This window comes from Rattus norvegicus, chromosome 4 (genome assembly GCF_036323735.1).
Source record: "Rattus norvegicus strain BN/NHsdMcwi chromosome 4, GRCr8, whole genome shotgun sequence".
In the NCBI taxonomy this organism is placed as follows: domain Eukaryota; kingdom Metazoa; phylum Chordata; class Mammalia; order Rodentia; family Muridae; genus Rattus; species Rattus norvegicus.
The window spans coordinates 96,273,548-96,299,507 of NC_086022.1; the positions used below are offsets into that span (position 1 = coordinate 96,273,548).

Consider the following 25,960-nt stretch of genomic DNA (forward strand, 5'->3'; position numbering starts at 1 on the left):
GGATTTGCAAAGGCAAAAGCTCCCTAGTGAAAGCTGGGGCAGGCAGTCTGTGAGGAGTCGCATTCTCCAGGGTTCCAACTGAACCTTTTTGCATCCCTAACCAAGTCCAGAGTTCCTCTCCATTGTGCTCCCTTGGCTTCTGGACAGTGAGATGGTCCCGCGTGCGCGCGTCTGGTCGTACAGCTTTGTTGGGGGTCTCAAAGGCGCCCTCCCACCCCTCTCCCCACCCCCTGGTGGCAGGGACCTAAAGAAAGCAATGTGTCCTTTGACACTGTGACACCCCCCAACCCCAGGCCACCGCAGCCCCACTAGGTTCTTGTGTGAGGAGCTCTGGGTCGCTGGACCGGAATGTATGCGAGAGAGAGGCAGCAAAGGAACGCGCGCGCGCGCGCGCTTGAGTGTGTGTGTGTGTGTGTGTGTGTGTGTGTGTGTGTGTGTGTGTGTGTGTGTGTGTGTGTTGCACGCTGGCGCGCAGCGGGAGAGAGGGCGCGAGGCACGAAGGGGGAGCGGCGGGCAGAGGAAGGCGGGGCAGCGGGCAGCGGCGGGCGGGCTGGGAGGGGCAGAGGCTCAAGCTCTGCAGTGACATTAGGAGCCAGCGCACACTCCTTGCCCGGAGCGGCGAGAGAGCAGAGCTTAGTGAGCCGCGTACAGCCGCCGCCTCTGTCGCCGGTGCACCGGACTCTGCCTCTGCATCCCGCGCGGGCATTCAGCGAGCCAGCCTGTCCGGCAGTGCCAGCTCCATTCAACATCCCCCCGCCACCCGTCGCCCGCATCTGCCTGCGCTGTCCCGCGACCCCCGGCCCGGCGCTGCCGCCTGAGCCACTTCGCTGCAACTTCTGCGGCCGCGTGTCGCCGGCCTTCTGCCCGCCTTGGAAGTTTGCAGCGCTCGCCACAAAGTTCGGACACTTGGGCATTTCATTTTGCCCTAGCGTGCAGGTCCCCTCGGTTGGTGGATCCTGGTACTTGACATCTTGGTGGGATCCCGGGACCTGGGTTTTGTCCGCACAGCACACTCCCGGGGAGAAAAAAAAAATAACCAACCAAACAAACTTTCCTCTTCCCGCTAGAAAAAACAAATTCTTTAAGGTAAGGAGCAAGATCGAATCGATCCTCGCCTCCCCGACCCTCGTGCGCCTTGCGGACCTGGCCCGACTGCGTTTGCACCTACGGGCTGGTGTGTGGTAGGGGTTGAGGTGCATCCTCACACTGGAAGGGAGCGATCAGAGGTTCTCTAGAACGTGGACGTGGGCAGCTCTCGCTGGGCTTGTCTGGGTGGTCTGTGGCTGGGTCAGAGATGGATTAGGTAGGCAGACAGCGCCAGTGCTGGGGAGATGGACTCTGCTTCGGGCTGGAGTGGGTCCCCGAAACCGCTGTCTTTATCCTAGCCCTGTCTAGACAGACTTTGGCCTGTTGGCGGGGGTAGGGGGGTGGGGGTTCTTGCTTCTCTTCCCGGGTTCGAAGTCCTCCTCCATATATGCTAGTTCTGCCGGACTGTGTGTTGGGGCGGGAGGTATTCGGGGGCAGTAGCGTGGGTCTGCGAGGCTTGCAGGACTCGCGGAGTGCAGCACGACGGTGGGATCCCTGCAGAAGGTGGCTGCGCGGCGGGCGGTGGCAGGAATCTTCTGGGACTAGCCTAGCGACCCCGTGCTCTCTCCTCATTTGTCCTCTGCCACGCAGACCAGTATCCTTAGAGAAGCTTCCCTAAGCTGGGTGGTCTAGGTCCGGCTCATACTTTCCACAGCTTAGCAGAGTAGCTACAGAGGTCAGGACACCCTCCCGCCGTCTCAGCGGCCACTCTGTGTGGTGACCTCTCCAGAGTGTGTGGCAGACCGGACTCTCTAGTCCGAGCCACCTTTCTCTTCGTCGCGCAGGGAGCCTCCAGAGTTAAAGTACTAGCTTTCACACCCGCTCCGCTCTTCCCGGGAGCTTCGCAACTGTGATTTGGGGTGCTCTTTCACTTTGTCACTCGAGCTTCATTCCCACTCTTCCTCTCTTCCCAGTCCCAGGCCGAGGTGTGAGAATTCATGAAGTCGGTCGCTCCAGCTGCAGTAGGGTGGCTCGGAGCTGGCTCACCCCAATCCCATAGGTCACCGCCCTCCTCCTTGTCCCTGCAGAGCGCTGTCCATTATCTGCTCTGGGGACCGTTAGCTCCCTGAAACCAAGACCTGGAATCGGAGAATGAACCTTTAAAAGTCTCCGCTTTTGATTTTTTTTTAAAACGGAGTTCTTTTAAGCAACTTAGCGTGGTCATTTGTTTAATTCTTGTCTTTAAGTTCCGCTAAAGTGCTTTGTTTATTTGCCTTGAGTTGCGGGGGGGGTCTCCAAACCATTACCTTCTCATTCTTTCTCCACCCTCCCCCTCCTCCGCCACTTGCTTTGTGGCCCCTTTTTTTCTTTTTCTTTTTTTTTTGAGAGTCTCTATTCCTCCCCATCTCCTCCACCGGGTTTCTGAGTGCCTGTGAGAACTGGGAAGGGGAGTCATCAATGGCAATAAACAGGACCCCCACGACATTCCCTGTCCCATTGAAACTAAATAAAACCCTCCGGAGCTCACAGAAGTGGAGATAAAACAGATAAGACAGCCCTCCCTCCCGAGAGAGCAGCTGCTGAGGATTGGATGCTGCGTTTGAATTGTTTTATTATCCTGAAAGAGTGATGGATGGATGCAAGAAGCAGTACGCATTCTGAGCAGAGTGTGCTGGGGGACGGTGGTATTTATTATTATTCATTATTAAGTATTAAGAGTGCTAATAAGGCCATCACCCCAGCTGAAGTCTGTGTTTACACTCACTTGGTTTTATGTCAGGCTCTTATTACAGTGGTTTCGGAAAGGGCCAACACCACAACTGTATTCATTCCCCACACTCATTCCGCATATGGAATTAATCAAACTGTCAAAAAAGATACTGTCATTTTACCAGTTTTAACTCTGGAAGTTGTAGAGGCTGCAACCCTACGAAATGTCATTTTCATCGCTTTGATTTTTCAGAGTTTAAAAAACTTGGCAACATAATTAATTATGGTCCCAATTCCCATTTTCAATCTAAACCTATATTCAGGATTGTATTAAAATATCCCACCACTCATTCTCTAAAAGTGACTCTTGTGAAATTAAATTCCAATTTGGGGGATGGTGGAACAACTGGGAATGTGCCCCCCCCCCCACAATGTAGAGAGATTAGTACTGTTTCAAATTTCCACCAAAAACTTTTCTTCCAAGGGTTGGAGTGATGTCTCAGAGGTTAAGAGCTTTTAATTCTCTCACAAAGGGCAAAGGACATCAGTTCTGTTCCAGCACACACGCACAGACACACACACACACACACACACACACACACACACACACACACACACACACACAGAGAGAGAGAGAGAGAGAGAGAGAGAGAGAGAGAGAGAGAGAGGGAGAGAGAGAAAGAAAACTTTAAAACCCTTCTTTTTCACTTAGAGTAATTCTTTTCTCCACAGCTCTTTCGTGACTGTTCTTAATCTTCACCATACACTTGAATCCCAACAGCTTGCAACTTTATATCCCTATTTTAATTTTTATATCAGAACGTTTTATTCATTAAACCTTTATGTCAAAGAATCAGGCAGCATTTAATTAGCAACCATCATAAAAAAAAGAAGCTAGAACTCTCTGATGGGACTAAATTGTTATGAATTATATGTGGCTTATTATGCATTTATTTCAGTAGAAATGACAGCATCCTTTAATCACTTGCACACAGAGCTTTTATCTCTGAAGATGTCACAAAATGTGTAATTGCAAACCTTCCTTGTACGAACAAAAAGTGCCCGGCTTTTAGTTTATTTGTCCTGGGTCTTAGCATCCGTGTGCTAAACTAGGAATCTTAGAAAAAACTCATAATATTATCATATAGTGCAAGAGGATGTAACATTCTAAGCAGCCAAAACAGGTCATCTTCATGTAATTTAGGGACTTTCCATTGACATCATGAATTTGGCCTTTCTGACTTTAGGCTTTCTCATATGGACTTATGAGCAGGACTCTGTGGTGGAGAAAGCCATGTATTTTTAAAGCTCTAACAAATTATTAAGAAAGATCTCAGGGCTGGTTCCTTAGCAGTTCTATTGTGCCTAACCAGAGGTCAGAATGCTCTATCTGTTTTCAAACTGGTTGACTTAATACCCCAACCTCCAATCACTGTGGTGAGAATGAAGCTTTTCAGGTTAACATGAAAACAGATTTTGAGTAATTATCAGAAAGCACGAATGCCATGTGAATCCCACATAGTTGCACAGATTCCTTTATTTTAGTGTCTCGTCCTCAGTTCGCCTGTGATGAGATGCTTGATACGCTCTCGTAAGTGTTCATTTCCCCCGTTTTCTTGTCATGTCGTATTGGAGGAACAGTAACCCGCTGAAGCACAGTTACAGAATAGTCCTTGCTAATCACCAGGAGGAACGTATATGCGCAGTTCCTTGTTCTGCTTCAAAGGAATACGAAGTCACTCCACTGATTCATTTCTATGTTCCCTACGTTATTTTTGGAGTGATTATTCTGAAAAATATAATTTGTCCATCCTCAGTTGGCTCATTTCCTGGTTAGTAGACACAGCACAGATGAGTTGTTTAAAAATTAACAACACAAAACATTGGCTTCAAAACTGATTTTAAATCACAACTTTGCTAGTATTTAAATATTCCCCTAAAACACACTCTATATTAAGGCTAGAGAGGTGGCTCGGTGACTAAGAACACTTGTTGCTCTGGCAGAGGACCTGGTTTCAGTTTCCAGAACCCACCTAGTGGCTCACAACCCTCTGTGATTCCATGTCCATGGACTCCAATGCTTTCTTTGGACCTCCAAGGGCAAAAGACACATATGTGATGTGTATACATATGTGTGGGCAAAACTCTCATACTCATAAAATAAAGACTCGTAAAAATACTCCATGTTTTATGCCCTGGGTCCAGATAGCTTTTATTTCTTCCCTATATATTAAAAGTGACATACACACACACACACACACACACACACACACACACACACACACAAAAGACAAATAAAATGGCAAGATGTATAGAGTCAAACCTCTTGGTTGAGTTTCATCTAGGAAGAAAACTAAATTCAGGAAATATAATAGTTTGTTATATTTCACAGTAGTACATAGACCATAACCTCAGAGTGTGGGGCACGGTATTATAATGTGTTTGTGCATGTTCACATATTTCTTAACACATTGAAGATATCACCTGGCACTTGCAAAGAGGTCCATTGTAAGCTCTCTTTGTAGAATAATAATAACAATAACAATAATAACAATAACAACAATTAATAATAATAATAAAAACTGCAAAGACCAACTCCACAAATCTCACTCTTCTGAAAGATTTGAAAAGCGTATATTGTATATAACATAGATGTCATAAATAAAACCATTTGCTTCTTTTGCCCTTTAGAAATTAAGAATAGAGCATCTGATGGGTGCAGAGAAAGGGGAAGCATAGGTCTGCGTCCTCATCCTGTAATTGAAGGAACAGGTCTGACCACAGAACAGCTGAACACTGGGCCCTGCAACAATGCCATTGTTGCCGGGAACTCACGGAGCAAGGCTCCATGTAAGCTTCGCTCTAAACGTCCTCAGTGCTATAACAAAAGCACAGGGAGTTCAGGATTAAGTCTTGTTATTCTTTCAAACTTTTGGAAATAGACTTTAGATAGTTGGTGAATAAATTTGAGCTTTTGTCATTTTTTATTCCAACTGCAACTTTGAATAGCACGTATTTGCCATTTTATATATTTTCCTGAAGTGTATTAGACTCACACATAAAAATTCTGAAGCAATTATCCCCTTTATTTTTATTTTCTTTTATTAAGTTATTTATTTACTTTACATCCTGATGGCAAGAAACATGTTACAACCCCAAAGTAGTAAAATGTATATGGTTAACATAATTAACTCAACAAACATCTGCTTTAGGTTTTGTTGTTGTTGTTGTTTTGTAAATAATATGTGGCCCTTTTGTTGGTTGAGAATGATAAAAAGACTTTTAAAAATAACAGGTTAGGGGTTGGGGATTTAGCTCAGTGGTAGAGCGCTTGCCTAGGAAGCGCAAGGCCCTGGGTTCGGTCCCCAGCTCCGGAAAAAAGAACCAAAAAAAAAAAAATAAAAAATAACAGGTTAGTAAAGTTTGGAAGGCCGTCAAAATTTGATTATTCGTTATTAGAAATCAACTCATTAAAGCAAAATTCTTCGACACTGTGCAGCATGGAAACTTTTAACATGGCCAAATTACAAACCTGTGATTCCGTGCCGCACAGGCACGTGTACCTGCTTCCCCACTGCAGCAGAGACTGCCGATGCCACAGACAGTGGGGATGCAGTGCGGTGAAGATCGTGCTGTTTACTCCAAGAGGACTCCGGGTGAATGCTGTCTTCCAGCTGCCGTGTCTGTAACAGTTTAAAGGCACTGTAAAAAAGATGTATTTAAGTGTACATTTTACCCATAACTAAAAGTCAGTATTTCTGGTAACTTCCCTAAATTCGTGGCCTTGTGGGCTTATCTACAAAGATGAAGGTATCATGGAACGATACAATTAACATTTTATCTTTCCTTTCTTTTGTCTTTTTGTTGTTAATGTTTTTGTTCAGTTCGTTTTGTTTTTGTTTTGTTTTGTTTTGTTTTGTTTTGTTTTGTTTTGAGATAAAGTCTCACGATGTTGCCCTAACTGGTCTAAATTTGCTATATAGACTGGGAGGTTCTACAATCTCACAGAGATGCATCCGACTCTGCCTCACGAGTGCTGAGATTAAGGGCATGCACTGCTGTGCCATGCCTGGCTGAAGTTTTCGTTTTATAAAAGGAACAGTAATCTCTGAGCTCATAATTAAAGCAAACTGTAGAGGATTATTGTATCCTGTTTTATCAAGGAGCGTGCGCACTTTTAAATTATAACAATATCAACTGAACAAAGTGTTACACGTAAAGAGTTCTACTCAGATCACTGGCAATGAATATTCAGTGTTTTGCTATTTACTGCCAGCAGGCGTGTTTGAGAAAGAGTGCTAACTTTAAAAGGCCTATTTGTTTAGGATTGGTGGTCTCTCCAGCTTAGATGCAACAAGTATCAAGAGACTGTTGGAAAATGAATAGTTACAGGGTATAGAATATTGTGGTAAAGCACAATCCACAACCAGCTTATACATCTTGGCAGGTTGCTGCTGCTCCTCATTTGCACACAAAACATATAGGCATGGCCAAGCAGAACACTGCAGATTTTACTCCAAAACTAGGATGTATCTCACAGTACCATACAGGGCAATTTGCACAATATAAACATACAAGATCCATTTTAGCTTTCAAATTCATCTTAAAGCCCGTATACTAAATATAGTTTGAATGGGAGAGATGTAGCAGCGTGTGGTTACATGGCTTCCCATAGCTCTAAATGTCCTGTGCTAGTCAGTTTCATCAAGTGTAAACATTCGCCGGACTTCATTATTGAAAGGTTTGGGTTGGGATAGATTCTGACATTCATGGACCAACTAATTGAAGAGACATTTATTGCCACAATAGTGACAAAGATCAGGGGCAGGGGGTTGGCTCCCTGATGGGCAGCTGGCTTTGTTTTTTTTTTTTTTTTTTTTTTGCTTTATTGGTGACTGTTCAAAGTTTGTGGAAATCTGTTATGAAAATTTAATGGGTTTTATGGAAAAATGAAGTTGCTTCTTAAATAGCTATCGACACTCACAGCATCGGGATCAGGATTCTCCCTTAACAAATGAGCTAAGAGGTAGTGATCTGAGGAAAGTGTCCCTGCCCAGCTGTTAACAAGGTGGAGATAAAAGGAAAAAGAGCTTTTTATTAATTTAAAAGGAAATTTATTTTTCAGGGCCTTCTATAATAGTAAAAATACCCCAACAGTAACAATAAAATTATATCATAATTATAATAATAAAAATTATAAGCTAAGATCTGAAAGGATAAAACCAAGTAAAAAAGAGACCAATATAACACTGAAATTTAGAGAATTGAACATATATGCATGTATGTGTGTGTATTCTTTTCTTTCTTTCCTTCTCTCTCTCTCTCTCTCTCTTTTGAGCAACCTATCTTTCCAATAATTTCCTTTGCTAATAATTCTACCTCTTGGCCATCTTCATGGGTCACACATACAAATACAATGACCTCATGTTTGGTTGATGCCCTCATTAAATTAATGATGCTCTTCATTCTGATCCCAGTTTCTCTTCTTTCATTTTCTCCCAGATCCTCCCCACCTCTGTACCTATCCAACTCTCTCTCTTTAGAAGACAAACAGGCAAAACAAAACACAAAACAAGCAAACAAAAACCAGAATGAAGTAAATAGCACAAGAAACATACATACATACGTACACACACACACACACACACACACACACACACACACACACACTCCATTGAAACACAAAATTGGAAATCATAGTATATAAGTATATATTACAGTTTGAAATCACTTTCCACTTTTTCATGCACTACGTGTTGCATTTTGAGCTTTTCCTTGAAAATTTGGTTTTCTACAAAGTTGTCAGTTATTAACTGATATTAAAGTTGTTCCTGTATTTTGAATTTTAAACATGGATGACAATGTTTTTACTCATTAATATTATTAGTCTTCTATGTAAGATTTGTTGTTTACAAAACATTTCCAAGTCCCTTGATTTCTGTAACATCCTCCTGCTAATAGGAAGTCTGAGGCATCAGCTCAATGAAGACACACAAACTCACAGGAACTTTTAAACATAGCACTAATTCTTTGACTCATGAGCAAAGTTGATTTTTAAAATTTTACAAAATTTGAGTTGAAATTAATAACTAAGTTAATTTGTATAGATAAACTTTGCACATTTTTATATTTATTGACCCAGGAATGTTATTTTCTTATAAAGTCTGAGGCCCTGGGTGCTAATTCTGGGGTCCTACATAGTGAAAGGAGAGGATGAAGCTTACCAAGGTGTTCTCTAACTTTCATGTTAGACATGTGTACATCACACCTTCCCCCCCCATGCACAAAAAAATAAAAGTAAAACATTTAAAAATTATATTTCTAGCTTAGGTTGCAGGATCACAGTGTTGAGCTGTTTACTAAATGTTTTGTTTGGTTTAGGGATGATTTGTTAAATACTTTTAAGAAAAAAAAATTAATTGCTTATGATTAATTTATCTTTAGTTTGAAAGTAAAAAGTAGTCATTCTGGTTCCAAATAGCACAGAAGGTATCTACGGTGAATAGACAAATGTTGATTCATACCTATCTTTCTAGAAACTTAGCTTGTTTTTTAGACAAGGGAAATCAACTGAAAGTAAAATGACCTCTATGTGCATTCTGACATAATCTTCAACATCCCCTACGCAATATTGAAGCAAATAAGTCTTCATACACGCTGCTCCGTGGGGAAAGGCATAGCAAATTTCAGTTGCTGTTAATCCACGAGTGTTTGGGAAATTGATTCTTGAAGGTGTTCTATTTGTTTCTTCTTCCTCCTCTTTGCTCTCACTGACCAGCTTTGGAAGTCTCTGGGTATTGAGTACTGCCAGATCGCTATTTTTTTTGCCTGTCCTCTGTGTTTCTTTATGTAAATGTCTACATGAGTACTGCCAGACATGCTATTTTTGAGTCAGTTCTCTGCATTTCTTTATGTAAGTGTGGTCTTATATGAACATTCATATACATGTATGTATAATTGAGAAAGAAATTCAAATACCTTAGCATTCATCGGGGAGGTAAGAAATAAAATGATTGTTTTAAGTAAGTAGAAACTAATAAGAAATGTTAGGATTAGAAAAATGAGTTGGACATTTATTTGAGACATGTAGTCTACAGTACTGAGATGTTTAAGTTTTGTATAGTAACTTTATCACTGGAAAACAAAAATACAACCTCTTGCAAATTAATTGTATTTAGTAGTTCAGCAGATATTTTATTCCTTTAACTGTAGTGTTCTTAAGACATAGGACTAAAGGTAGGTCAGGTCTGTGATTAAACAAGAGTTTAAATAAAGTGACTCTATTCGAGAGGATAATGCCTCTCCCAAATGTCCTATGCTTTCAAAGGAGAAGCCCAATGCTCTGTGTAATAATTGCCTTCGCTTCAAGTTGTTAACCAGTGGGCAGACTTCCAAAACCAATACAGACAGGTTATTGTGTTGTTCTTAGTTACTATCCAGTACTTGATAGTAAGACCCTGTGGTGTTGAAGACACCATAGACTTGAGTCCTGAGATACAAAGCAATTCATCTGTCATTGACCTGGGAGCTTCATCTTTACTAGAGAGGTTTACATAGTGCTGGAAGTTGCTACTAGGGGAGAAAAGTCATCAGTTAGCTGTGACCCATGCAAGCTCTGAAAGTGAATAGCCTCGGCAAGATATACGTATTGGTATAATAGTGTCACAAATATAGGAGTAACCAATGATTTTCCAACTAGATTAAAGGCTTGCAACAGAAAATGGAGGCCAGGCATGTTCTTTTCAATATGCTAAGAACCTGTACCTGGATAGGCCATAGACCCCCAAAAGAACTTACTACCATTATCTAGCTAAATGGACATAGTATTCATCCCTATCCTAAACATTTACCTTTATACCCATAAATTAGTGCAGCGCTCAACCTTTGTCACAGGTGCTTCTTTTTGCAATATATGGCATTTGATACAGAGACTTACAATTGGTCCAAATGCAGAGAATAAGAGACTGTGAAGTTCTTAACCCTAAGTGGGACATTTTTATCACTTGTTCCAACCTCAAAGATTAGGGACATCACAGACAAAAAAAATGGTAGAATATGTAAGAGTCAGGAATAATAGAGGACCTTTGTGACAGTGTCTTCCGGTCATGATAGAAATGTACTAAGACATAGATCAGGTATGACTTAATGCTCTAAGACTCCACAAGATCAAACCAGCCAAAATTCCAGCATCAGTGGTGGTCGGGGACTCAGGCAGCCCCTCCCCAATATGAAGAGCTATTGGCAGTTGATAGTTGCTGTGGGAGGGAAAATTAGATTATTTCAGATGTGACCTCCTGACAGGCAACCCATATTCAAGCAAATGGCCCTACACCATTACACAAACTGATAACATGAACGGACTTAGTGGATTTAAAGTGCACATGAATGTGGGAGGGAAGAACTGGGGAGGAGAACGAAGACCTGGAAGGGAGAGATAGAGGGGGTGGATTTTACAAAATCCAATAGTTTCATATATGAAATCCTCAAGCAAAGGGTTTTCCAAATTAAACTTAAAAGTACCTTTTAAGTGCATAAAAGCTTTTTAATCCAAGTTACTAATACATAGGGGAATTAACTTTTTCCTTTGGAAAAATAAGGACATATATCATTTTCATTCTGTCAGATGAGTGAGAGCATCGGCTGTAAGCTTGTCGGATGAGTGAGAGCATAGGCTGTAAGCTTGTCGGATGAGTGAGAGCATAGGCTGTAAGCTTGTCGGATGAGTGAGAGCATAGGCTGTAAGCTTGTCGGATGAGTGAGAGCATAGGCTGTAAGCTTGTCGGATGAGTGAGAGCATCGGCTGTAAGCTTTAAAGCACAGATGTAGATGAAGCTGCAGGGAAGAGCTCTCCTGTGAAAACTGAGCCCTTTTGACCTACTATTACGTACAATTATGTCATCTTTGATGAGGAGGAAAAATCATATCCATGGTTACAAACACACACACACACACACACACACACACACACACACACATACACACACACACACCTAGTATCTTGACCCTTCTGCTTCTATACCATGTGTAATTGAATAATGACATAGCCATTTACCTGACAGGTAAGCCAGCAAAGATAGATCAGTTCGCCTCTGAAACTCCTCCTATGTGCATTTATTAAGAATATGGTAAAAACATGTCTTTTCTTATTTAATCCAGTTTGATGCTCAGTGGCAGAGTGCTTGCCTAGTGTTAATAAAGTCCTGGGTTTCTTCCCCAGTCCCCAGTGTGTGGAAAAAGATTCCATTTGTACAGCTAGTCTAAGCAGATACATTTACACGATATGTATATAAATCGAGAGGATCTTTAATTTAAAAACATTTCTGTTTAATCTGAGGCATCTTGGTCTCCATAGTAGATGAGGAAATGAAGACTGAGGCTCAGAGTTACACTCAAGTTCAAGGATTAGCCAATTCTTCCGCACCTCGGATCTTTTACCACATGTTCAGTCCCACTTTTCTTTTCTTTTCTTTTCTTTTCTTTTCTTTTCTTTTCTTTTCTTTTCTTCTCTTCTCTTCTCTTCTCTTTTCTTTTCACTTTGCTTTGACAGCCTTTTAGCTCTCCAAACTTGAATGAACAGAAATTTGCGGGAAAGGTAGAGAAGGATGAAAAAGAACAGAGAACAGGCCTAGACTTAAATCTGTAGGAGATTTTGGTCTTGAATTGATGGGAAAACAAGATGTGGAAGGAGTTCACCTGAGAGGCTGGATGTGAGCTAGATGAGAGAGCTAAGTAGAGAAAGTAAAAGAGAGCTGTGTTTGCACCAGGTTCTCTAAATGACTAGGAGGCCCGGAACTTCCTCCTCAGAGGATATTATCTCATCTTTCCAAAATGTGCCTTTGTTCGGGGAAAGGGGCTGGACTTCTGTAAAAGAAAAATATATATTTAACAATTATTACTTTCAGATTCTTTTTTAAAAAGGTAACAAGACACATTTCTACGTTCTCTTCTTTTTTTTTTTACAGACAACAATTTAGAATTTCACCAATTTTAACTATCTAAAGCCTCCATTTATTTACTCAGTCTCTACGGCATTCATTATCTTTATTTTACTCACTTTGAGAAGATGATAGAGATTAATGTTTTGAAAGTTTCAAAATAAAAATTCATGAAAATCAAAAGATTCAGAGGGACAAAAGCAGCTATACCTGAGTGTTTGGTGCAGCCCAGGAGTTATCAGCATCCTTAGGTTACAGGACCAGTCTGAGGACACACCCCAGACCTGCTTAACCAAGATGATTTGCGTCTGTTAGTTTGAGAAGATGATACTTCTTTCCTCAGATCAGAATGTATTCCAATACAGTTTCAAAGGAAAATAATAGCTACTCCCCACATAAATACTGCTCTATTTACTGCCAGAGTATTTCTATGTTCTTTAGGAGAAAAGACATCTTTCTAGCACATATCTGGGTCATCTTCCTCATGCCCCTCTGGACACAGCAGCCTTGCGAGTGCCTGCCTTTTTGATATGTACCTCAAAATACTAAGGATATGCTTCTAAGCTACTTCAGGTTCATATAACAATCTGTTGTACATTTGGCAAATTTTAAAATTGTCAAAAGCAGACGTTCCTTTTTTCTCTTCAGCTCATGTTATTACTTGGTGAAAGAGCTCTATTTAATAAGGAACCCATTTCAATATTCTCATTTTCATTAACTTATGTGTTCCTACAAAATCAGCTTGATGCTGTGCTCTGTGATTAGCATTATTAGCTGTTGAACACTTGGGGATCTCATATATACAAACAGAATTTAAGATGGTTGTCAGTAAAAGTGTGTGAATGGATTTCCCTGTTGTTATCAATGTTCTTACAGAAGGTACGTTTCAGCTCAGGACTAGCCTGTGCTGGGAGTATAAAGCAGGGTGGGAGAAAGTTGGAGAAATGAGTTTTTCAGAGTGAGTAGGAGCTAGAGGAATAGACGCCCATACAACTGGAATTTTAGCTTCACCGTAATAGAAAACAATCTGGCAAACAAATTTTTGACGTGGTTGTCATGTGAATATTGTGCAGAGTATAAAAGCAGGCCAGAGCATTGATAATTTTTGGCATTGGCCATTTGGATAGGAGAAATGACACATGAAGTAGGTGGGTTGACAGGATTTGATGGTTAACAGAGCATGGATGTTCTCAATTGATAGCTTCAAAGACTATTGTGAGTGAGGCACACTCTTCCCTTAACACAGCATATCACTCCTCCAGCTGCCTAATAAGGACTTCCATGACCTAATACTGGACTCTGAGGCTCAGAGCAGGGCCACACATTCCCTACAGTCATAATGGCACAGGAATGCTCTGCCAGAAGAAGGAGATTCGAGTTTGACTTTGGAGCCTAACTAGAAGAAGTCATCACTATGCCATTTTCCACTGCTGGGTGATCAGAACGAACATGGGTCTGAAGTTCAGATTGAGCTGAGAGGCTCTAGCAAGCTGCCATCCCTAAGTTCCTCTCACATGATAGAAACAATTGGGATTTTTCTGATAGGAAACAGTCTAGATTGCTTTGGTCTTTGATATTATCATTTCAGAGGCAGACATTATAACTCGGCAAATATTCTGTGACCATTTTGTGCAAGCAAACTAAAAATAACCACCTAAGGATGTCAAGGTAAATAAAAAGAAATTTATTCTCATAAACTTGTGGAATTAAGTCTCATGAGAACACTTTTAGAGAAAAAATACATATAAAAAGCCTTACAATTCAAAAGAGATGGGATAGCACAATAAGAATCAAATTCAGGATTCTTCCAAAGACTGTGATTCTGCCTTATTTACTTCTGGAGCACCCTCCCCCTGGGGCAGAGGACTAACAATAGGAACCAAACAAACACAAGCTGCTTTACTGACATGTACAGAGAAGGCTTAGATATCAAACCCTACAAGTGAGCAGCATCTTGCTGCCATCCTGAGACTCCTGGAGTCTACAGAGCTCTGTTTTGTTGTCTGGCTCCAGAAGGTGGGAAGGCATCCTTGGACTGTTGCAATAGTTCTAACATTAATGGTCTTGCCAGGAAATATTGTTCTTACTTCACTTAGTCTCATCTGCACTTCCTTCTGGTCTTTGGGATGAGTTGGGGGTGGGGGGTGGTTCCCTTTGCTTCTGATATGTGTGGTAATGGACCTTGGAGTCGCTTTGACTCCAGCCCATTATTCCTCAACTGATCTGAGCCAAGACCTGTTTTCCTGGCTGTGTTACCTACTGTAACAGCTATGAAACCATTTCTTCCAAGACTGAAACATTCCATCATTCAGGAAAGCTCCTTAAGTCAGAAGGTAAGTAACTCAAAACTGCTCCAGGAAGTCCCTGAAACTGATCAGATTCAGTAGACTCCTCCCTGCCACAGGAAGCAATAAAGGCTAAGAGTCCCATTCAGATGGAAGGAAACTGAGTTGCAAAAAATGGTCTCAGAGAAGTTAAACAACAAAGGCAACTCACCACTGTCCAGATGCCTGAAAGAAGCAGAAACCATCCAAGCAGACTACCATAGGTTGAGACAACCAAGGCATCTAGAAATGATACTCTAACCTGTTGAGCTGCCTGAAGACTGTGCAGTGTGTTCCAGGTTTCCAGTTTTGCTGACTGTCATTTATGCTGGGGTGGGCTTGGATGATGAAGCTATCCTTGAGTAATTTCAGCTCCTGTAAGTAAGCCCTCACCCATATTCCTGTAAGAAACCCCAATAAAACTCACTGGAGCACCAAGTTGGATTTAGGTGCTCCCTCTCTGGAACGAGTTTAATGCCTCCCTGGGAAAATTTCTATCACATAATACTCTTCTTGACTGGTAGTTGCAGTTAACACAGATATGGACAGATCCCTAAATATAAGACCTGAGAGATGACCAACAGTGCTGCCCATATTCCTCAGGTCTGAAGTCCCTTCTAATTCCAACACCCCCAGCTTTGCATAGCTTCCTCTTTATTCTAGCCTTTATTAAGACCCCTGCTGAGATGTTCTTCCTCACAGCTGTCCTCTCTGTCCTCAGAGCCTGGAAGACCCACCATATCCCTATGTTCTCCAGCCCCTTTGGTGGGTCCATTTTCTGTTCAGGGTCCATTGTTCTCTGGAATTGGCATATTAATCCAATCTAATTCTTTCCTTGCTCTTTGTCTCTCTAAGCACAGTGTGAGCCTGACAGGTGCAAACACTTCACAAGAATTGTTCATTGCTGTTTCAGGGTTCCTCAGCCAGATCTTAGCGAAGCCTCTGTACCCAAGCAGTGCTTGGCCAGTTGCCCATTGAACACTGTGGTTCCACCATGCTTGCTGTTCTAAAGCAGCTTCTTCTTGTTGGTGGGGCTTGCTTTTAATTTCACCACTAGGAGCTGGATTATAAAAGCTTTCTTTGATCAAAGCGTTATGGAAGATGCGGCCCATGTGTTTAGCAGACACAGCTGGAGAATCACCAAAGCAATTTTCAAAACCAGGTTTGTCGTAGAAACAGGAATATCTTTGAAGTTGAATAATTTAAATACCTCCTTCTTTTTGGAGATTAGAATGTTTCTGGTCTTTTGAGAAAGTGACACAGATTACCTGAATTTGACAGAAAGTAGGTGAAGATTTAAGGTTGTTACTTATGGATGAGAAGAGAGAAGAGTCCGTGTGTTTTTGTAGACTCTTCTTTCCTGTTATAGTTTTTCTATTATTCTAACTGTCATTGTGTTCTCACTCACAAACAAGACTAGCGTTGTGTGTGTCTAAGTACAGAGGATTCAGTATTCAGTCCATGAGGCCCAGCAAGACCAGTCCATCTCAGCATAGGTGATCCGGTAGCTAGCCAGTTAGGCCACTCAATCCAGCAGAGCTTAGTTAGCACCTGGCTCTACTACAAAGCATGATTTCCCATTTGGGACTGTCCACCTCCTCAGTGCATTGCCATTCCATGAGGCAGCCAGTTGATCCTTTTCTGTCTTGGGCCCTGATAGCATTTGATCCCTTCCAGTCTTTATGAGGCAGCCATCTGCTTCCTCAGTGAAAATCTAGTTCTAGAAAGCCCGATAGATCCATGTCTCCCCACACAGCCTGTTCTGTGTGATTCCTCAAACTGGGACTGCCTATATAAAAATGCTGCTAAGTACAAGTTAAGTGACATAGGGCAAATACTGATTTGTAGGTGGGCTCCTAATTTTTTTTTTTAGCTATCTGTTAAGACACAGTCAGGAAGAGAGCTGGTGTCTGTTATGTGCTTCAAGTCAGTTTTCTTCATAACATCTGTGTTCATTTTTCTTGTTTGTTTCTGACTTACTAGTATTACACTAAGCTAAGATACAGCTTAAGGGCTCTTGGTTCTCTGTGTCTTTTGATAAATTTGATAAATTAGAACACCTGGAGTATTTTGCATCCCTCCACTTGAAATATAATTTCATTAGGTACAATCATGTGTGTGTGTGTGTGTGTGTGTCTGTGTGTGTTCATGCATTCTCAGTATGTCTCATCAGCCTTTTCTATTTCTGGATCCTATTTTGCATTATGACAATTGAAGTCAAGACTTTCACTTTTTTTAGGTCACACATGTCACCACTGCATACTTGAGTTTTTCCTCCCCTCCATAGAATTCTCATCACATTTTATTTGGCATAAGAATTACTTAGGCTTGGAGAGATGGCCTTGTGGATAAGGTGATGACTGCCAAAGCTGACTATCTAATTTGATGCCTGGAAGGACAGTAGAAGAACGGAATTGACCCCTGCAAATTTTCCTCTGACCCGTCCACATGCACTCTGTGGCAAGCACAAATAAAAAAAATAGATGTAAAAGTTAAGAAAAGAATTAGATTTAAAAGTTGCATCTTAGATAGGTAGTAATTTATTATGACATTGTATCAGTTCTACCTAATTTAAATTCTCTCTGATTTCTTAGGTTGCACCCTAGTATCATATCCTCAATTCTTCACCATAATCCTGTCTTCACCTCCTCTGTACTCTCTGTAATCTAGTTTGTAAAACATATCCTAAAGCTGCTCCATTATTCTTTGTCTTTCCCTCCAAGTCACCTATACTCTGCCACTGGCATCCACTAGAGCCTCTATGGTTTTAAGAGACTAGATTGAATTTTTTTTTAATTTCTATAGTCACCCTCCCCTTACAATTGGTTCCCTACACAATACAGAGTTATTGTTAGATGGATAGATGGATGAATATAGAGAGGTAGGTAGATAGGAAGATGATAGATAGTTAGACAGACAGACAGACAGACAGATGATAGACAGACAGATAGACAAATAAACAGATAGTACAGATTAGCCCAGGGACTTGTTCTACTTACAGAGCTTTTTATCACATTCAGAATAGAATCCAAAATCTTTGATATGGTGGTGAGGTTTTTGTGACCTGCGTTTTGCCTCCCTCTGTCTCCCTCTTCCTCTATGTTCCACCAGTGACCTTTGCCTTTGTCAATACCCCAAGCTTAGTCCCACACAGGACCTTAGCTGCAGACATTTCTCTGTACAGGATGCTCTTTCCTTTGGCCTTTGATTCTCGGGCATTCTCTTTCTGTTTAAATCTCAATGTAAATGTCATTTTCCCCATGAAACACTCTAAACACTCAGGATGAAGTTGCTTTCACCACTGTTCTTTAATACAGGCCTATTCTAATTTTCTACATGGCAATGAATAGCAGCCAACATTGTTTTCCTGTTTGTATTTGTGTGCTATTTATTACTCTGACTACAATATGCACTTTATGATATGTCCCCATGTGAGAGAAAATACCAATGCTTTTGCATTTGTAGGCGATTTTGTTATCATTGTTGAGTCCCTTCATCACCCAGCTCAGTTTGGAGTACTAAGTTAGCAATTGGCAAGGCACTTATTAGCAACTTGGCTTTTTAATATTAGTTTTTGTTCATATTTCATTTTTGGTAAGTCCATGTCTCAGAAGTAACTATGAAGTTAAATTGAGTGTGTGTGTTGCTGTCTCTGCTTCTCTGCTGACATGTGCTTGGGCTAATGGTCTCTGTCCCATGGGTCTCTGCAGAGAACGAGATGTGCAGGGAATAGACTGCTTGGGAACACTGTACCGGAAGCCACTTTCATTCTGCTGCAAACGGACAGGAAAATAAAAAGCAGCATAGCTGTCAAACACAAGCAAGAAAAGCAACTGCATACTTCTTCCCTCTCCACAGGTTCTCTTCAGTCTATGAATTATTAGCTGCTCCCGAGAAGGCAGGAACTCACCCAGTTATCTCCCATCCAGAGGACGTTTTGATAAGGATACAGCGTCCTCTCCTTTGTTTCAGTGTTACTTTTCATTATCCTACACACTGTCCTTGGACTTGGCCATATCTTGTGGTCCCCCATCCACTGCAGTTTAAATCTTCTTTCATTTGGTAAACTAAGTCTGGTTTCCCACATCAAAGACTATGGCTGTTTAAGGTGCATTTATTTGGGCCATTTTTGTTGCTATTGTGCTCTTTTTGGCCTTAACAACAGTAAGAAGGCAAGGTTACTTAATTTAAAATGTGTTCTTCTCTCAAGTAGTTCTGACTCTGTACCCTTGGCCATTTAAAATTAGAATGCCCTTGACTTTGGCCCTGTCACTAACTTCTTACCAGGAGGATCTGAGCGGATGATAACCGCATGGAGACTTTATTTAAATCTTTGGCAGGTTTTAATTTTACAGTGCTTCTTATATTAATTCAATTTCCCTTCAGAAAGTTGGCAGTCACTGGGGGAAGTGCTTGAGGATGTTGGAATCACTGGGGTAATGAACTCTAAAGCCCTTCATAATTGTGGCTCTACGGAGTGACAGCAGATTCTGTTAACAGGGATGTCCCCACAAGGACATCTTTGCATGGGAGCACCGTTGTCATCTGCTGAGACCACACCACAGGACACACTAGGAGCCTCCTATGCAGGACTTTCTTTTTACATATGGAAATCCCAAACTACAGTGCATTAATTTCTTTAATATTCAACCAAATCAGGGGATATTTTTGTTTTATTTTGTTTTTTATTTATTTTTACTTTTATTTATTTATTTTTTTTGCAAACTATCAACTAACTTTAGTCAACATTTTTGTTTTTTGAAAAGACAACAAAATCAAACCACTTCTAGGAATTTAAATATTACTTTTTGCGGTTCTGTCTTGAAGGGACTATTGCATCCAAAAGACAAGCTCTGGCACACTAGGGTACCAGAGCAGTCTCCTTGCTGACTGCCTGCAGGTTGGTGCAGACACAAGGACCAGTCCTTAGACCAACACCACATTTTCCTTTACAGCTAGATCAATCACTTAAATATATTATCACTTGAGCTTAGATGATGTAAATAAAAACAAACGCCCTCTAGTTTAATAATAGAAATTTAAATGACTAAATATTTGCATGAAAGGAAAATAACAGAAATCTTTGTGGAGTGCCATTCCTTAAATTATCCTCACTCAATTATAATCATGCACTTTCTACTCTGTAATTAAACATTAAATTTCATTTATTCCAGATGCATCTTCTTCAAGTCATTCAGGATAGTCTTCCCTTTGTGGGGCTTGGAGTTGCTTTGAATTTATTTCAAGTACTATAAAGGAAATCTCGATGTGGGTGTTTTAAAATTGTATCCTTTGTGCAGCCTGTTTACACCAGGAATTTGATGTTATGATTTATAGCACAGAATGGCTATCATCACCTGATGCCGTTCTTTATAAATATGTTCATGTTTTCTGCAAAGATATTACAGACTTTGATTACCATCGAGGGAAGTTGGACATGTTCGCTTTCATTCCAGTAACACCACTGAAGAGAGCTGTTGGTGGCAGTCCTGAGGAAGTTTCGTGTCTTCATTTACATCATGCTGCCACTTAGTAAGAAATTCTTGGTCGGATTTATCACAAACCACACAGTTTTTATTTACCAGACTTACAGATTACCGCCAACAATAACATAACTAGCAGTAGGTCTTCTGATTAGTTCGTAGCTAATTTAACCCAAGCTGGAATCATCTTGGAAGAAGGGAACTTAATTGAGAAAATATTTCCATCTGATTGACCTGTAGGCAAGTCTTTGGGAACCTTTTGTTGATTAATGATTGACCGGGGTAGGGCCCAGCCCACTGTGGAGTGTCACCCCAGGGTAGAATGCCCTAGGTTATGGAAGAAAGCAAACTGAGTAAACCATGAGAGGCTAGCTGGTAAGGAGAATTCATTCTTCTATGGCCTCTACTTCAGTTACTGCTTTGTGGTTCCTGTCTTGAGTTCCTTCCCAGACTTCCCTTCATGATGAAGTGTGACTTAGAGTTATTAGCCAGAGGAACCGTTTCTTCCACACGTTACTTTGGTGATGGTGGTAGGACAGTAGTCTATAAATACTAAAGCAAGACTTCTAGTCGCTTAAAATGGTTTCTACTCAAGATTGCTGTTAGAACTTGTGGTTAAAATCCATTGAATGTATTTGTATAGCAAAACCTCATCCAGTGTATTTGCTTTTTATTACTGTTTAAACAGGTTAAATAGTAAATAGTGTTCGCCTAACAAGCCAATGGTTTGCTCAGGACTGGCAGGTGGGTGAGTCCACCCACGGGCTGTATGTAGATGCTCTAGGTGTCAGACTGCAAGCTTCACTTGTTTGCGTATGGAATCAGTTGTGGACTTGGGCTTAGACAGTGTGCTTTAAGGTTTTACTTTGCTTATGTCTGGCCATTTAGCATTTCTCCAAGTTTATAGAAAAGAGGGATCAGTTTGACTTTATTTTTACTACACTAAAGGATCCATAGGATAAAAATTTGAAGGTCAGAAAGATGGCTAAGTTGGTAAAAGCTCTTGCTAGCAAGCTGGAATGTTTGAGTGGGATTCCTGGGATCCACATGTTAGAAAGAGGAAACTAAGTCCTGGACATTGTTCTCTGGTCTCCACACATTCATGCAACAACACACACGCACCAAGACATACCTATCCCCACACATAGACAGCACCCACATACACAAATAAATGATTGAATAAATATTAATAAATCAAAATTATAAAAGGAGAATTTCAAATTAATGTTGAATGTCTCAGACTAAACGGTGCATCTTCAGTTTCCCATTATTTGCCCTATTCCTTAGTTTATGTACTGAAAGCAGCTCCTATTTCTTCATTGGTTGTGACTGGAGAGGTGTCTCAGCAGGTAAGAGTGTGTACTGCTCTTTCAGAGAGTTGGAGCCCAGAACTAACATCAGGTGACTCACACCTGCCTATAATTGTAATGTTATCAAATCTGGCCTCTGAGGGTACCTGTACTTATGTGCACATACCCATTAAACAGACACACATGTCCCAATAATTGAAAATAAAGCATCTACTTATTTATTGACTTCTTCTTTACAACCTGTCTTCACCTCATCCTGTACTCTTCCGAGTCCAGCAAAGGTGAAGAAAATGAGATAGATGCATGTCTGCACCCAAGTTCTAAAACAAACTATTATCACATCAGCCTCACTGTAGTGTGTGCCTTCTCACCACACAGCAGCAGCAGATGCCACATTTTGCATTGAACAGACTCATCCTTTAGGACAACTCCTCATTGAGTTTCACTTCTACATCACCATATATTTCTACATACTTTGACCTGAAAAATATATGCATGTGCTTACAGCACACAACTAAATATAGATCCTATTGTGTATTCTTCTTGGGCTCTCCCCATCATTGTCAGTATAGAATGCATGGTAATCTTGAGATGATATTTCAGAACCAATGTATCTTCACTCATCAGTTCCTAGGAAAGAGCTGGATAGAGCTGGGGCTGACAGACATGATGGAGATGAGATGGAGATGAAGGAGGTGGAACAGTCATAGAAATAGTGATAGAAATAGAGGTGGAGTCACGGATAGAGAAGGAGAAAGAACTAGAGATGGAAACAGAAATGGAGTGAAGAAGATGAACGGGGGAGTGGAAGAGGAGGGGAAAAGAAAAAGAAACCTTTTTTTTTGTAACTTCTAATCTGACATATATTGTCCTTCCAGACAATAAGATTATCTCATGTGTTTGTAGCCTGTAATCCCAAAGACTTTGGGACATCCAGACACCCAGATTCTTTCTTTAGTCTCCACAGGATTTAAAGGTGCATGCTGTTAAGGTGAAAGGCTTTCGACAATGTAAGCATTGGCAGAGAATTGTTAACATCTCTCTGATCTAGACAACAGAAACTTCCAGTCCATACCGTGACAGCAACCCTACTAGGTATTTAGAATAGCAGCGTGCAGTTTTTCTGGATTGTTAGTCGTCATACAGCCATGTCAACTGACATTCTTAGTGCAGCATATGCATGTGCATGATTGCATATGTGTTTGCATACATATTTGAGGTAGATGTGGAACCATCCTGGCAACTTTTTACATCTGATTGAGCTATACACATGCTGTGGTAGAAGGAAAACAAGATTCCTTGCTACACATGGTCACAATCCACACATTACCCTCCAGATGGCCATGTAAGAAGTCATTCTGAAAGTGAAATTCTGACAAGTGAGTTTTTAATTATTGTTGCTTGGGGGCTTGTGTTGTTTTATTTTGGGAAAGGGAGGGATGCTATTTTTGTTTCTGTGAGTAAAAAAAGTCTCATTGTAGCTTAGGCTAGCCATAAACTGTTATGTAGCTGAGGGTGAACTTGCAGTCCTGACCCTCCTACTTCTATCTCCCAAGAGCTGAGATTATATGTATATGCCTCCTTGCCTGGCCTGGTTAATGCTACTGAATTCAAACTTTAAAGCTCTGGCTATGGAGAGATAGCAGAGAAGCAAAAGAAGTTATGCCATTAGAGGGCACTTCTGTAATTTTAGAAGTCTGTTCTTAGAGACTGACTTAGCAAGGCTTCCTCTGAAAAGGAATGCATTTCCAGTTGTTTATTTAAAGTGGCTAATTGCTCACAAGCAACATGAAAGCAGGATGATAAGTTGAGGAAGGAAGGGGCCAGGAGGATGGGAGAAGAGATGGGGGGTGCCTAGAATGATGGAAAAGTGTAAGACAACATGTAAGTGAGAGTCTGGCATCAAAACCTATTATTTTGTACACTATTTTTTTTAAATTGAAGTAGCTAATCCTTAGAATGAAAGTTTTAGAGAGAACACATGGGTTAAAGAACTATAAACTTTAAGCCTTCCATTTAAACAATCTCTAAATAAGTCCATTTTCGATCAGAGTATAAATTATGCATTAAATTCTACATATTATGTTTGCAAAATAATGGTTGATTGCTCCTGGCTCTTTCTCAAAGTGTATTTTATTAAAAATAAATCCTGTCTATAATCTGATAACATTGAGAAAATGACTAATATTCATCACAGGAACTTTCCCCTTCCCAACTATTTCATGTCCATTATCTAACATTTATCTAGATCTAGCGTCTGCTTTTATTTATCAAAATATCATATTTTCTTAATATAGTTCTACCAGATATGTTTTTGGTTTCTGACACCCATTGTATTTGTCATGTCAATTATGATGATCGGGGCAGACTGGTTTTACAGAGAAGAGTTTGAAATGAATATAACCTCAAAACACGGAATTTATATTATGTCACACACGATGGTTCAAAAGTCAGTATTTTAAGCATACTTTATTTATTTATTTATTTATTTATTTATTTATTTTGTGTGGAAGTTTCTACCATTGGTGTTCTAGAGAATGGACTTAGGTTGTCCAATTCACTGATCATCCCATATTTTAACATGGAAGAAACAATACTGAAGATGGCAAAGCAAAGTGGATATGTATTGAAATAATTCAGTAAATGCATCCTACGAACTAGAAGAAAATGTCTGAATGTTCCCGACATACGTGCATAATAGAAGTTTAAGAATATAAAAATGTTAATTATTCTGACTTGATCAGTGTATGTTACATACATGCATCAAGTTACCATCCTGTTTGTCTTGAATGTATATAACTGTTATGTGCCAATTTACTTTTTAACTTTATAGAGTTAACTCTGTTTTCTCTTGGTTGGAGTCTATTTCAATATTCAAGCTAATAATTAGTTTGTCATAGTTAATGTGGCTATCTAAGGAAGGAGCAAGATTCCTGGGCTAGCATCCCCCAGAGGTGCAGCCTCAGCTCTAATACCATTGTCTTCAGGTGGCTTCCTGACCTGTGACTCCTACAGATGAAGAAGGAGGCAGCTAGGTTTAGGGAGCCCTCAGCCTTAACCACTGGCAGTGACTACTCTCACTTTTGTATCCCAAGGCTTTATCCTCCAAGGATGCTAGGTTGACAAGTCCCTGATCAAATCAAACAAACAAACAAAAAACTTTGAAATGCTTCTAAAACTTTTTGAGCCCCAACATGACCTCACTCATCAAAAATTTCACACAAAAAACTTTACTTCATGTACAAAATCATTAATTTTTCATGCGAATTTACCATTTATAAATTTGTGCTATTTCTAATAGTCATGGAATGCAGCTTCTCTCCATCCCAGACTTTCCTAAACAGACAGTCAGCCTAGGTTCACTTAGTGGAACTGGACAGTTGACAGCTTCATGGGCAGGCAAGGAGGCTACTGAGGTGTGCTGCCCTGGAGTAGTCAGATCCTCACATTCTCAAGACACTTAAGCAACTGCCTCTGGGGAGGCAAAGTTTAGGAACTGTACTACGAAAAGGAATGTCCAAATATGTTTTATTTGGTTAAAATAGGCAATCTTCCTAAGCACATTTTAAATATATTTCTTAAAGATTTATTTATTTATTTTATGTATGTGAGTGCTCTATCTGCATGTGCACCTGCATGCCAGGAGAGGACATCAGAACTCATTATAGATGGTTGTAAGCTACCATGTGGTTGTTGAGACTTGAACTCAGGACCTCTGGAAAAACAGGTTCTCTTAACCGCTGAGCCATCTCTCCAGCCCCTAACCACATTTGATTTTGTGCTTAACAAATACCAAATGCTATTCATGTTTTCCTTTCAGTGAAGGCAGTAGTAGGGAAGAGCGAAGGAACAAGGCACCTATCCATCTCAACCCACCATGTCCCTGTTTGCTAGGGACAAGCTTCATGAGTTTGACTTGGATTCATTCAGTTGACTCTTGTAGACTTCTATCAGGATCTCACATAAGCTTGTACTTATACATCAGTGTCCCTTCTGTTCCCTTTGACAGTCACCTTAGTATTTGAGAGACTTTTTTCTATTTATTTTTCTTTAATTTTGCATAATATCTTTATTTTTCCATAATTTTTTTTACTTTACATGTCAATCTCAGCTCCCTCTCTCTCCCTTCCTCACTGTCCTGCCTTTACAAATCGCAACCTGTGTTACCCCGT

General features: G+C 40.6%; 1 protein-coding gene across 1 annotated transcript in view; it reads left to right on the plus strand.

The window, feature by feature from the left end:
- The first annotated feature begins 599 nt into the window (after nt 1-599).
- The window catches only part of Ndnf (neuron-derived neurotrophic factor), a 37,478-nt gene continuing 12,117 nt past the window's right edge, over nt 600-25,960 (plus strand). Inside the window, exon 1 of the mRNA NM_001399535.1 lies at nt 600-1,086. The gene's annotated coding sequence lies outside the window, so the exon portion shown is untranslated. The remainder of the gene's footprint in view (nt 1,087-25,960) is intronic.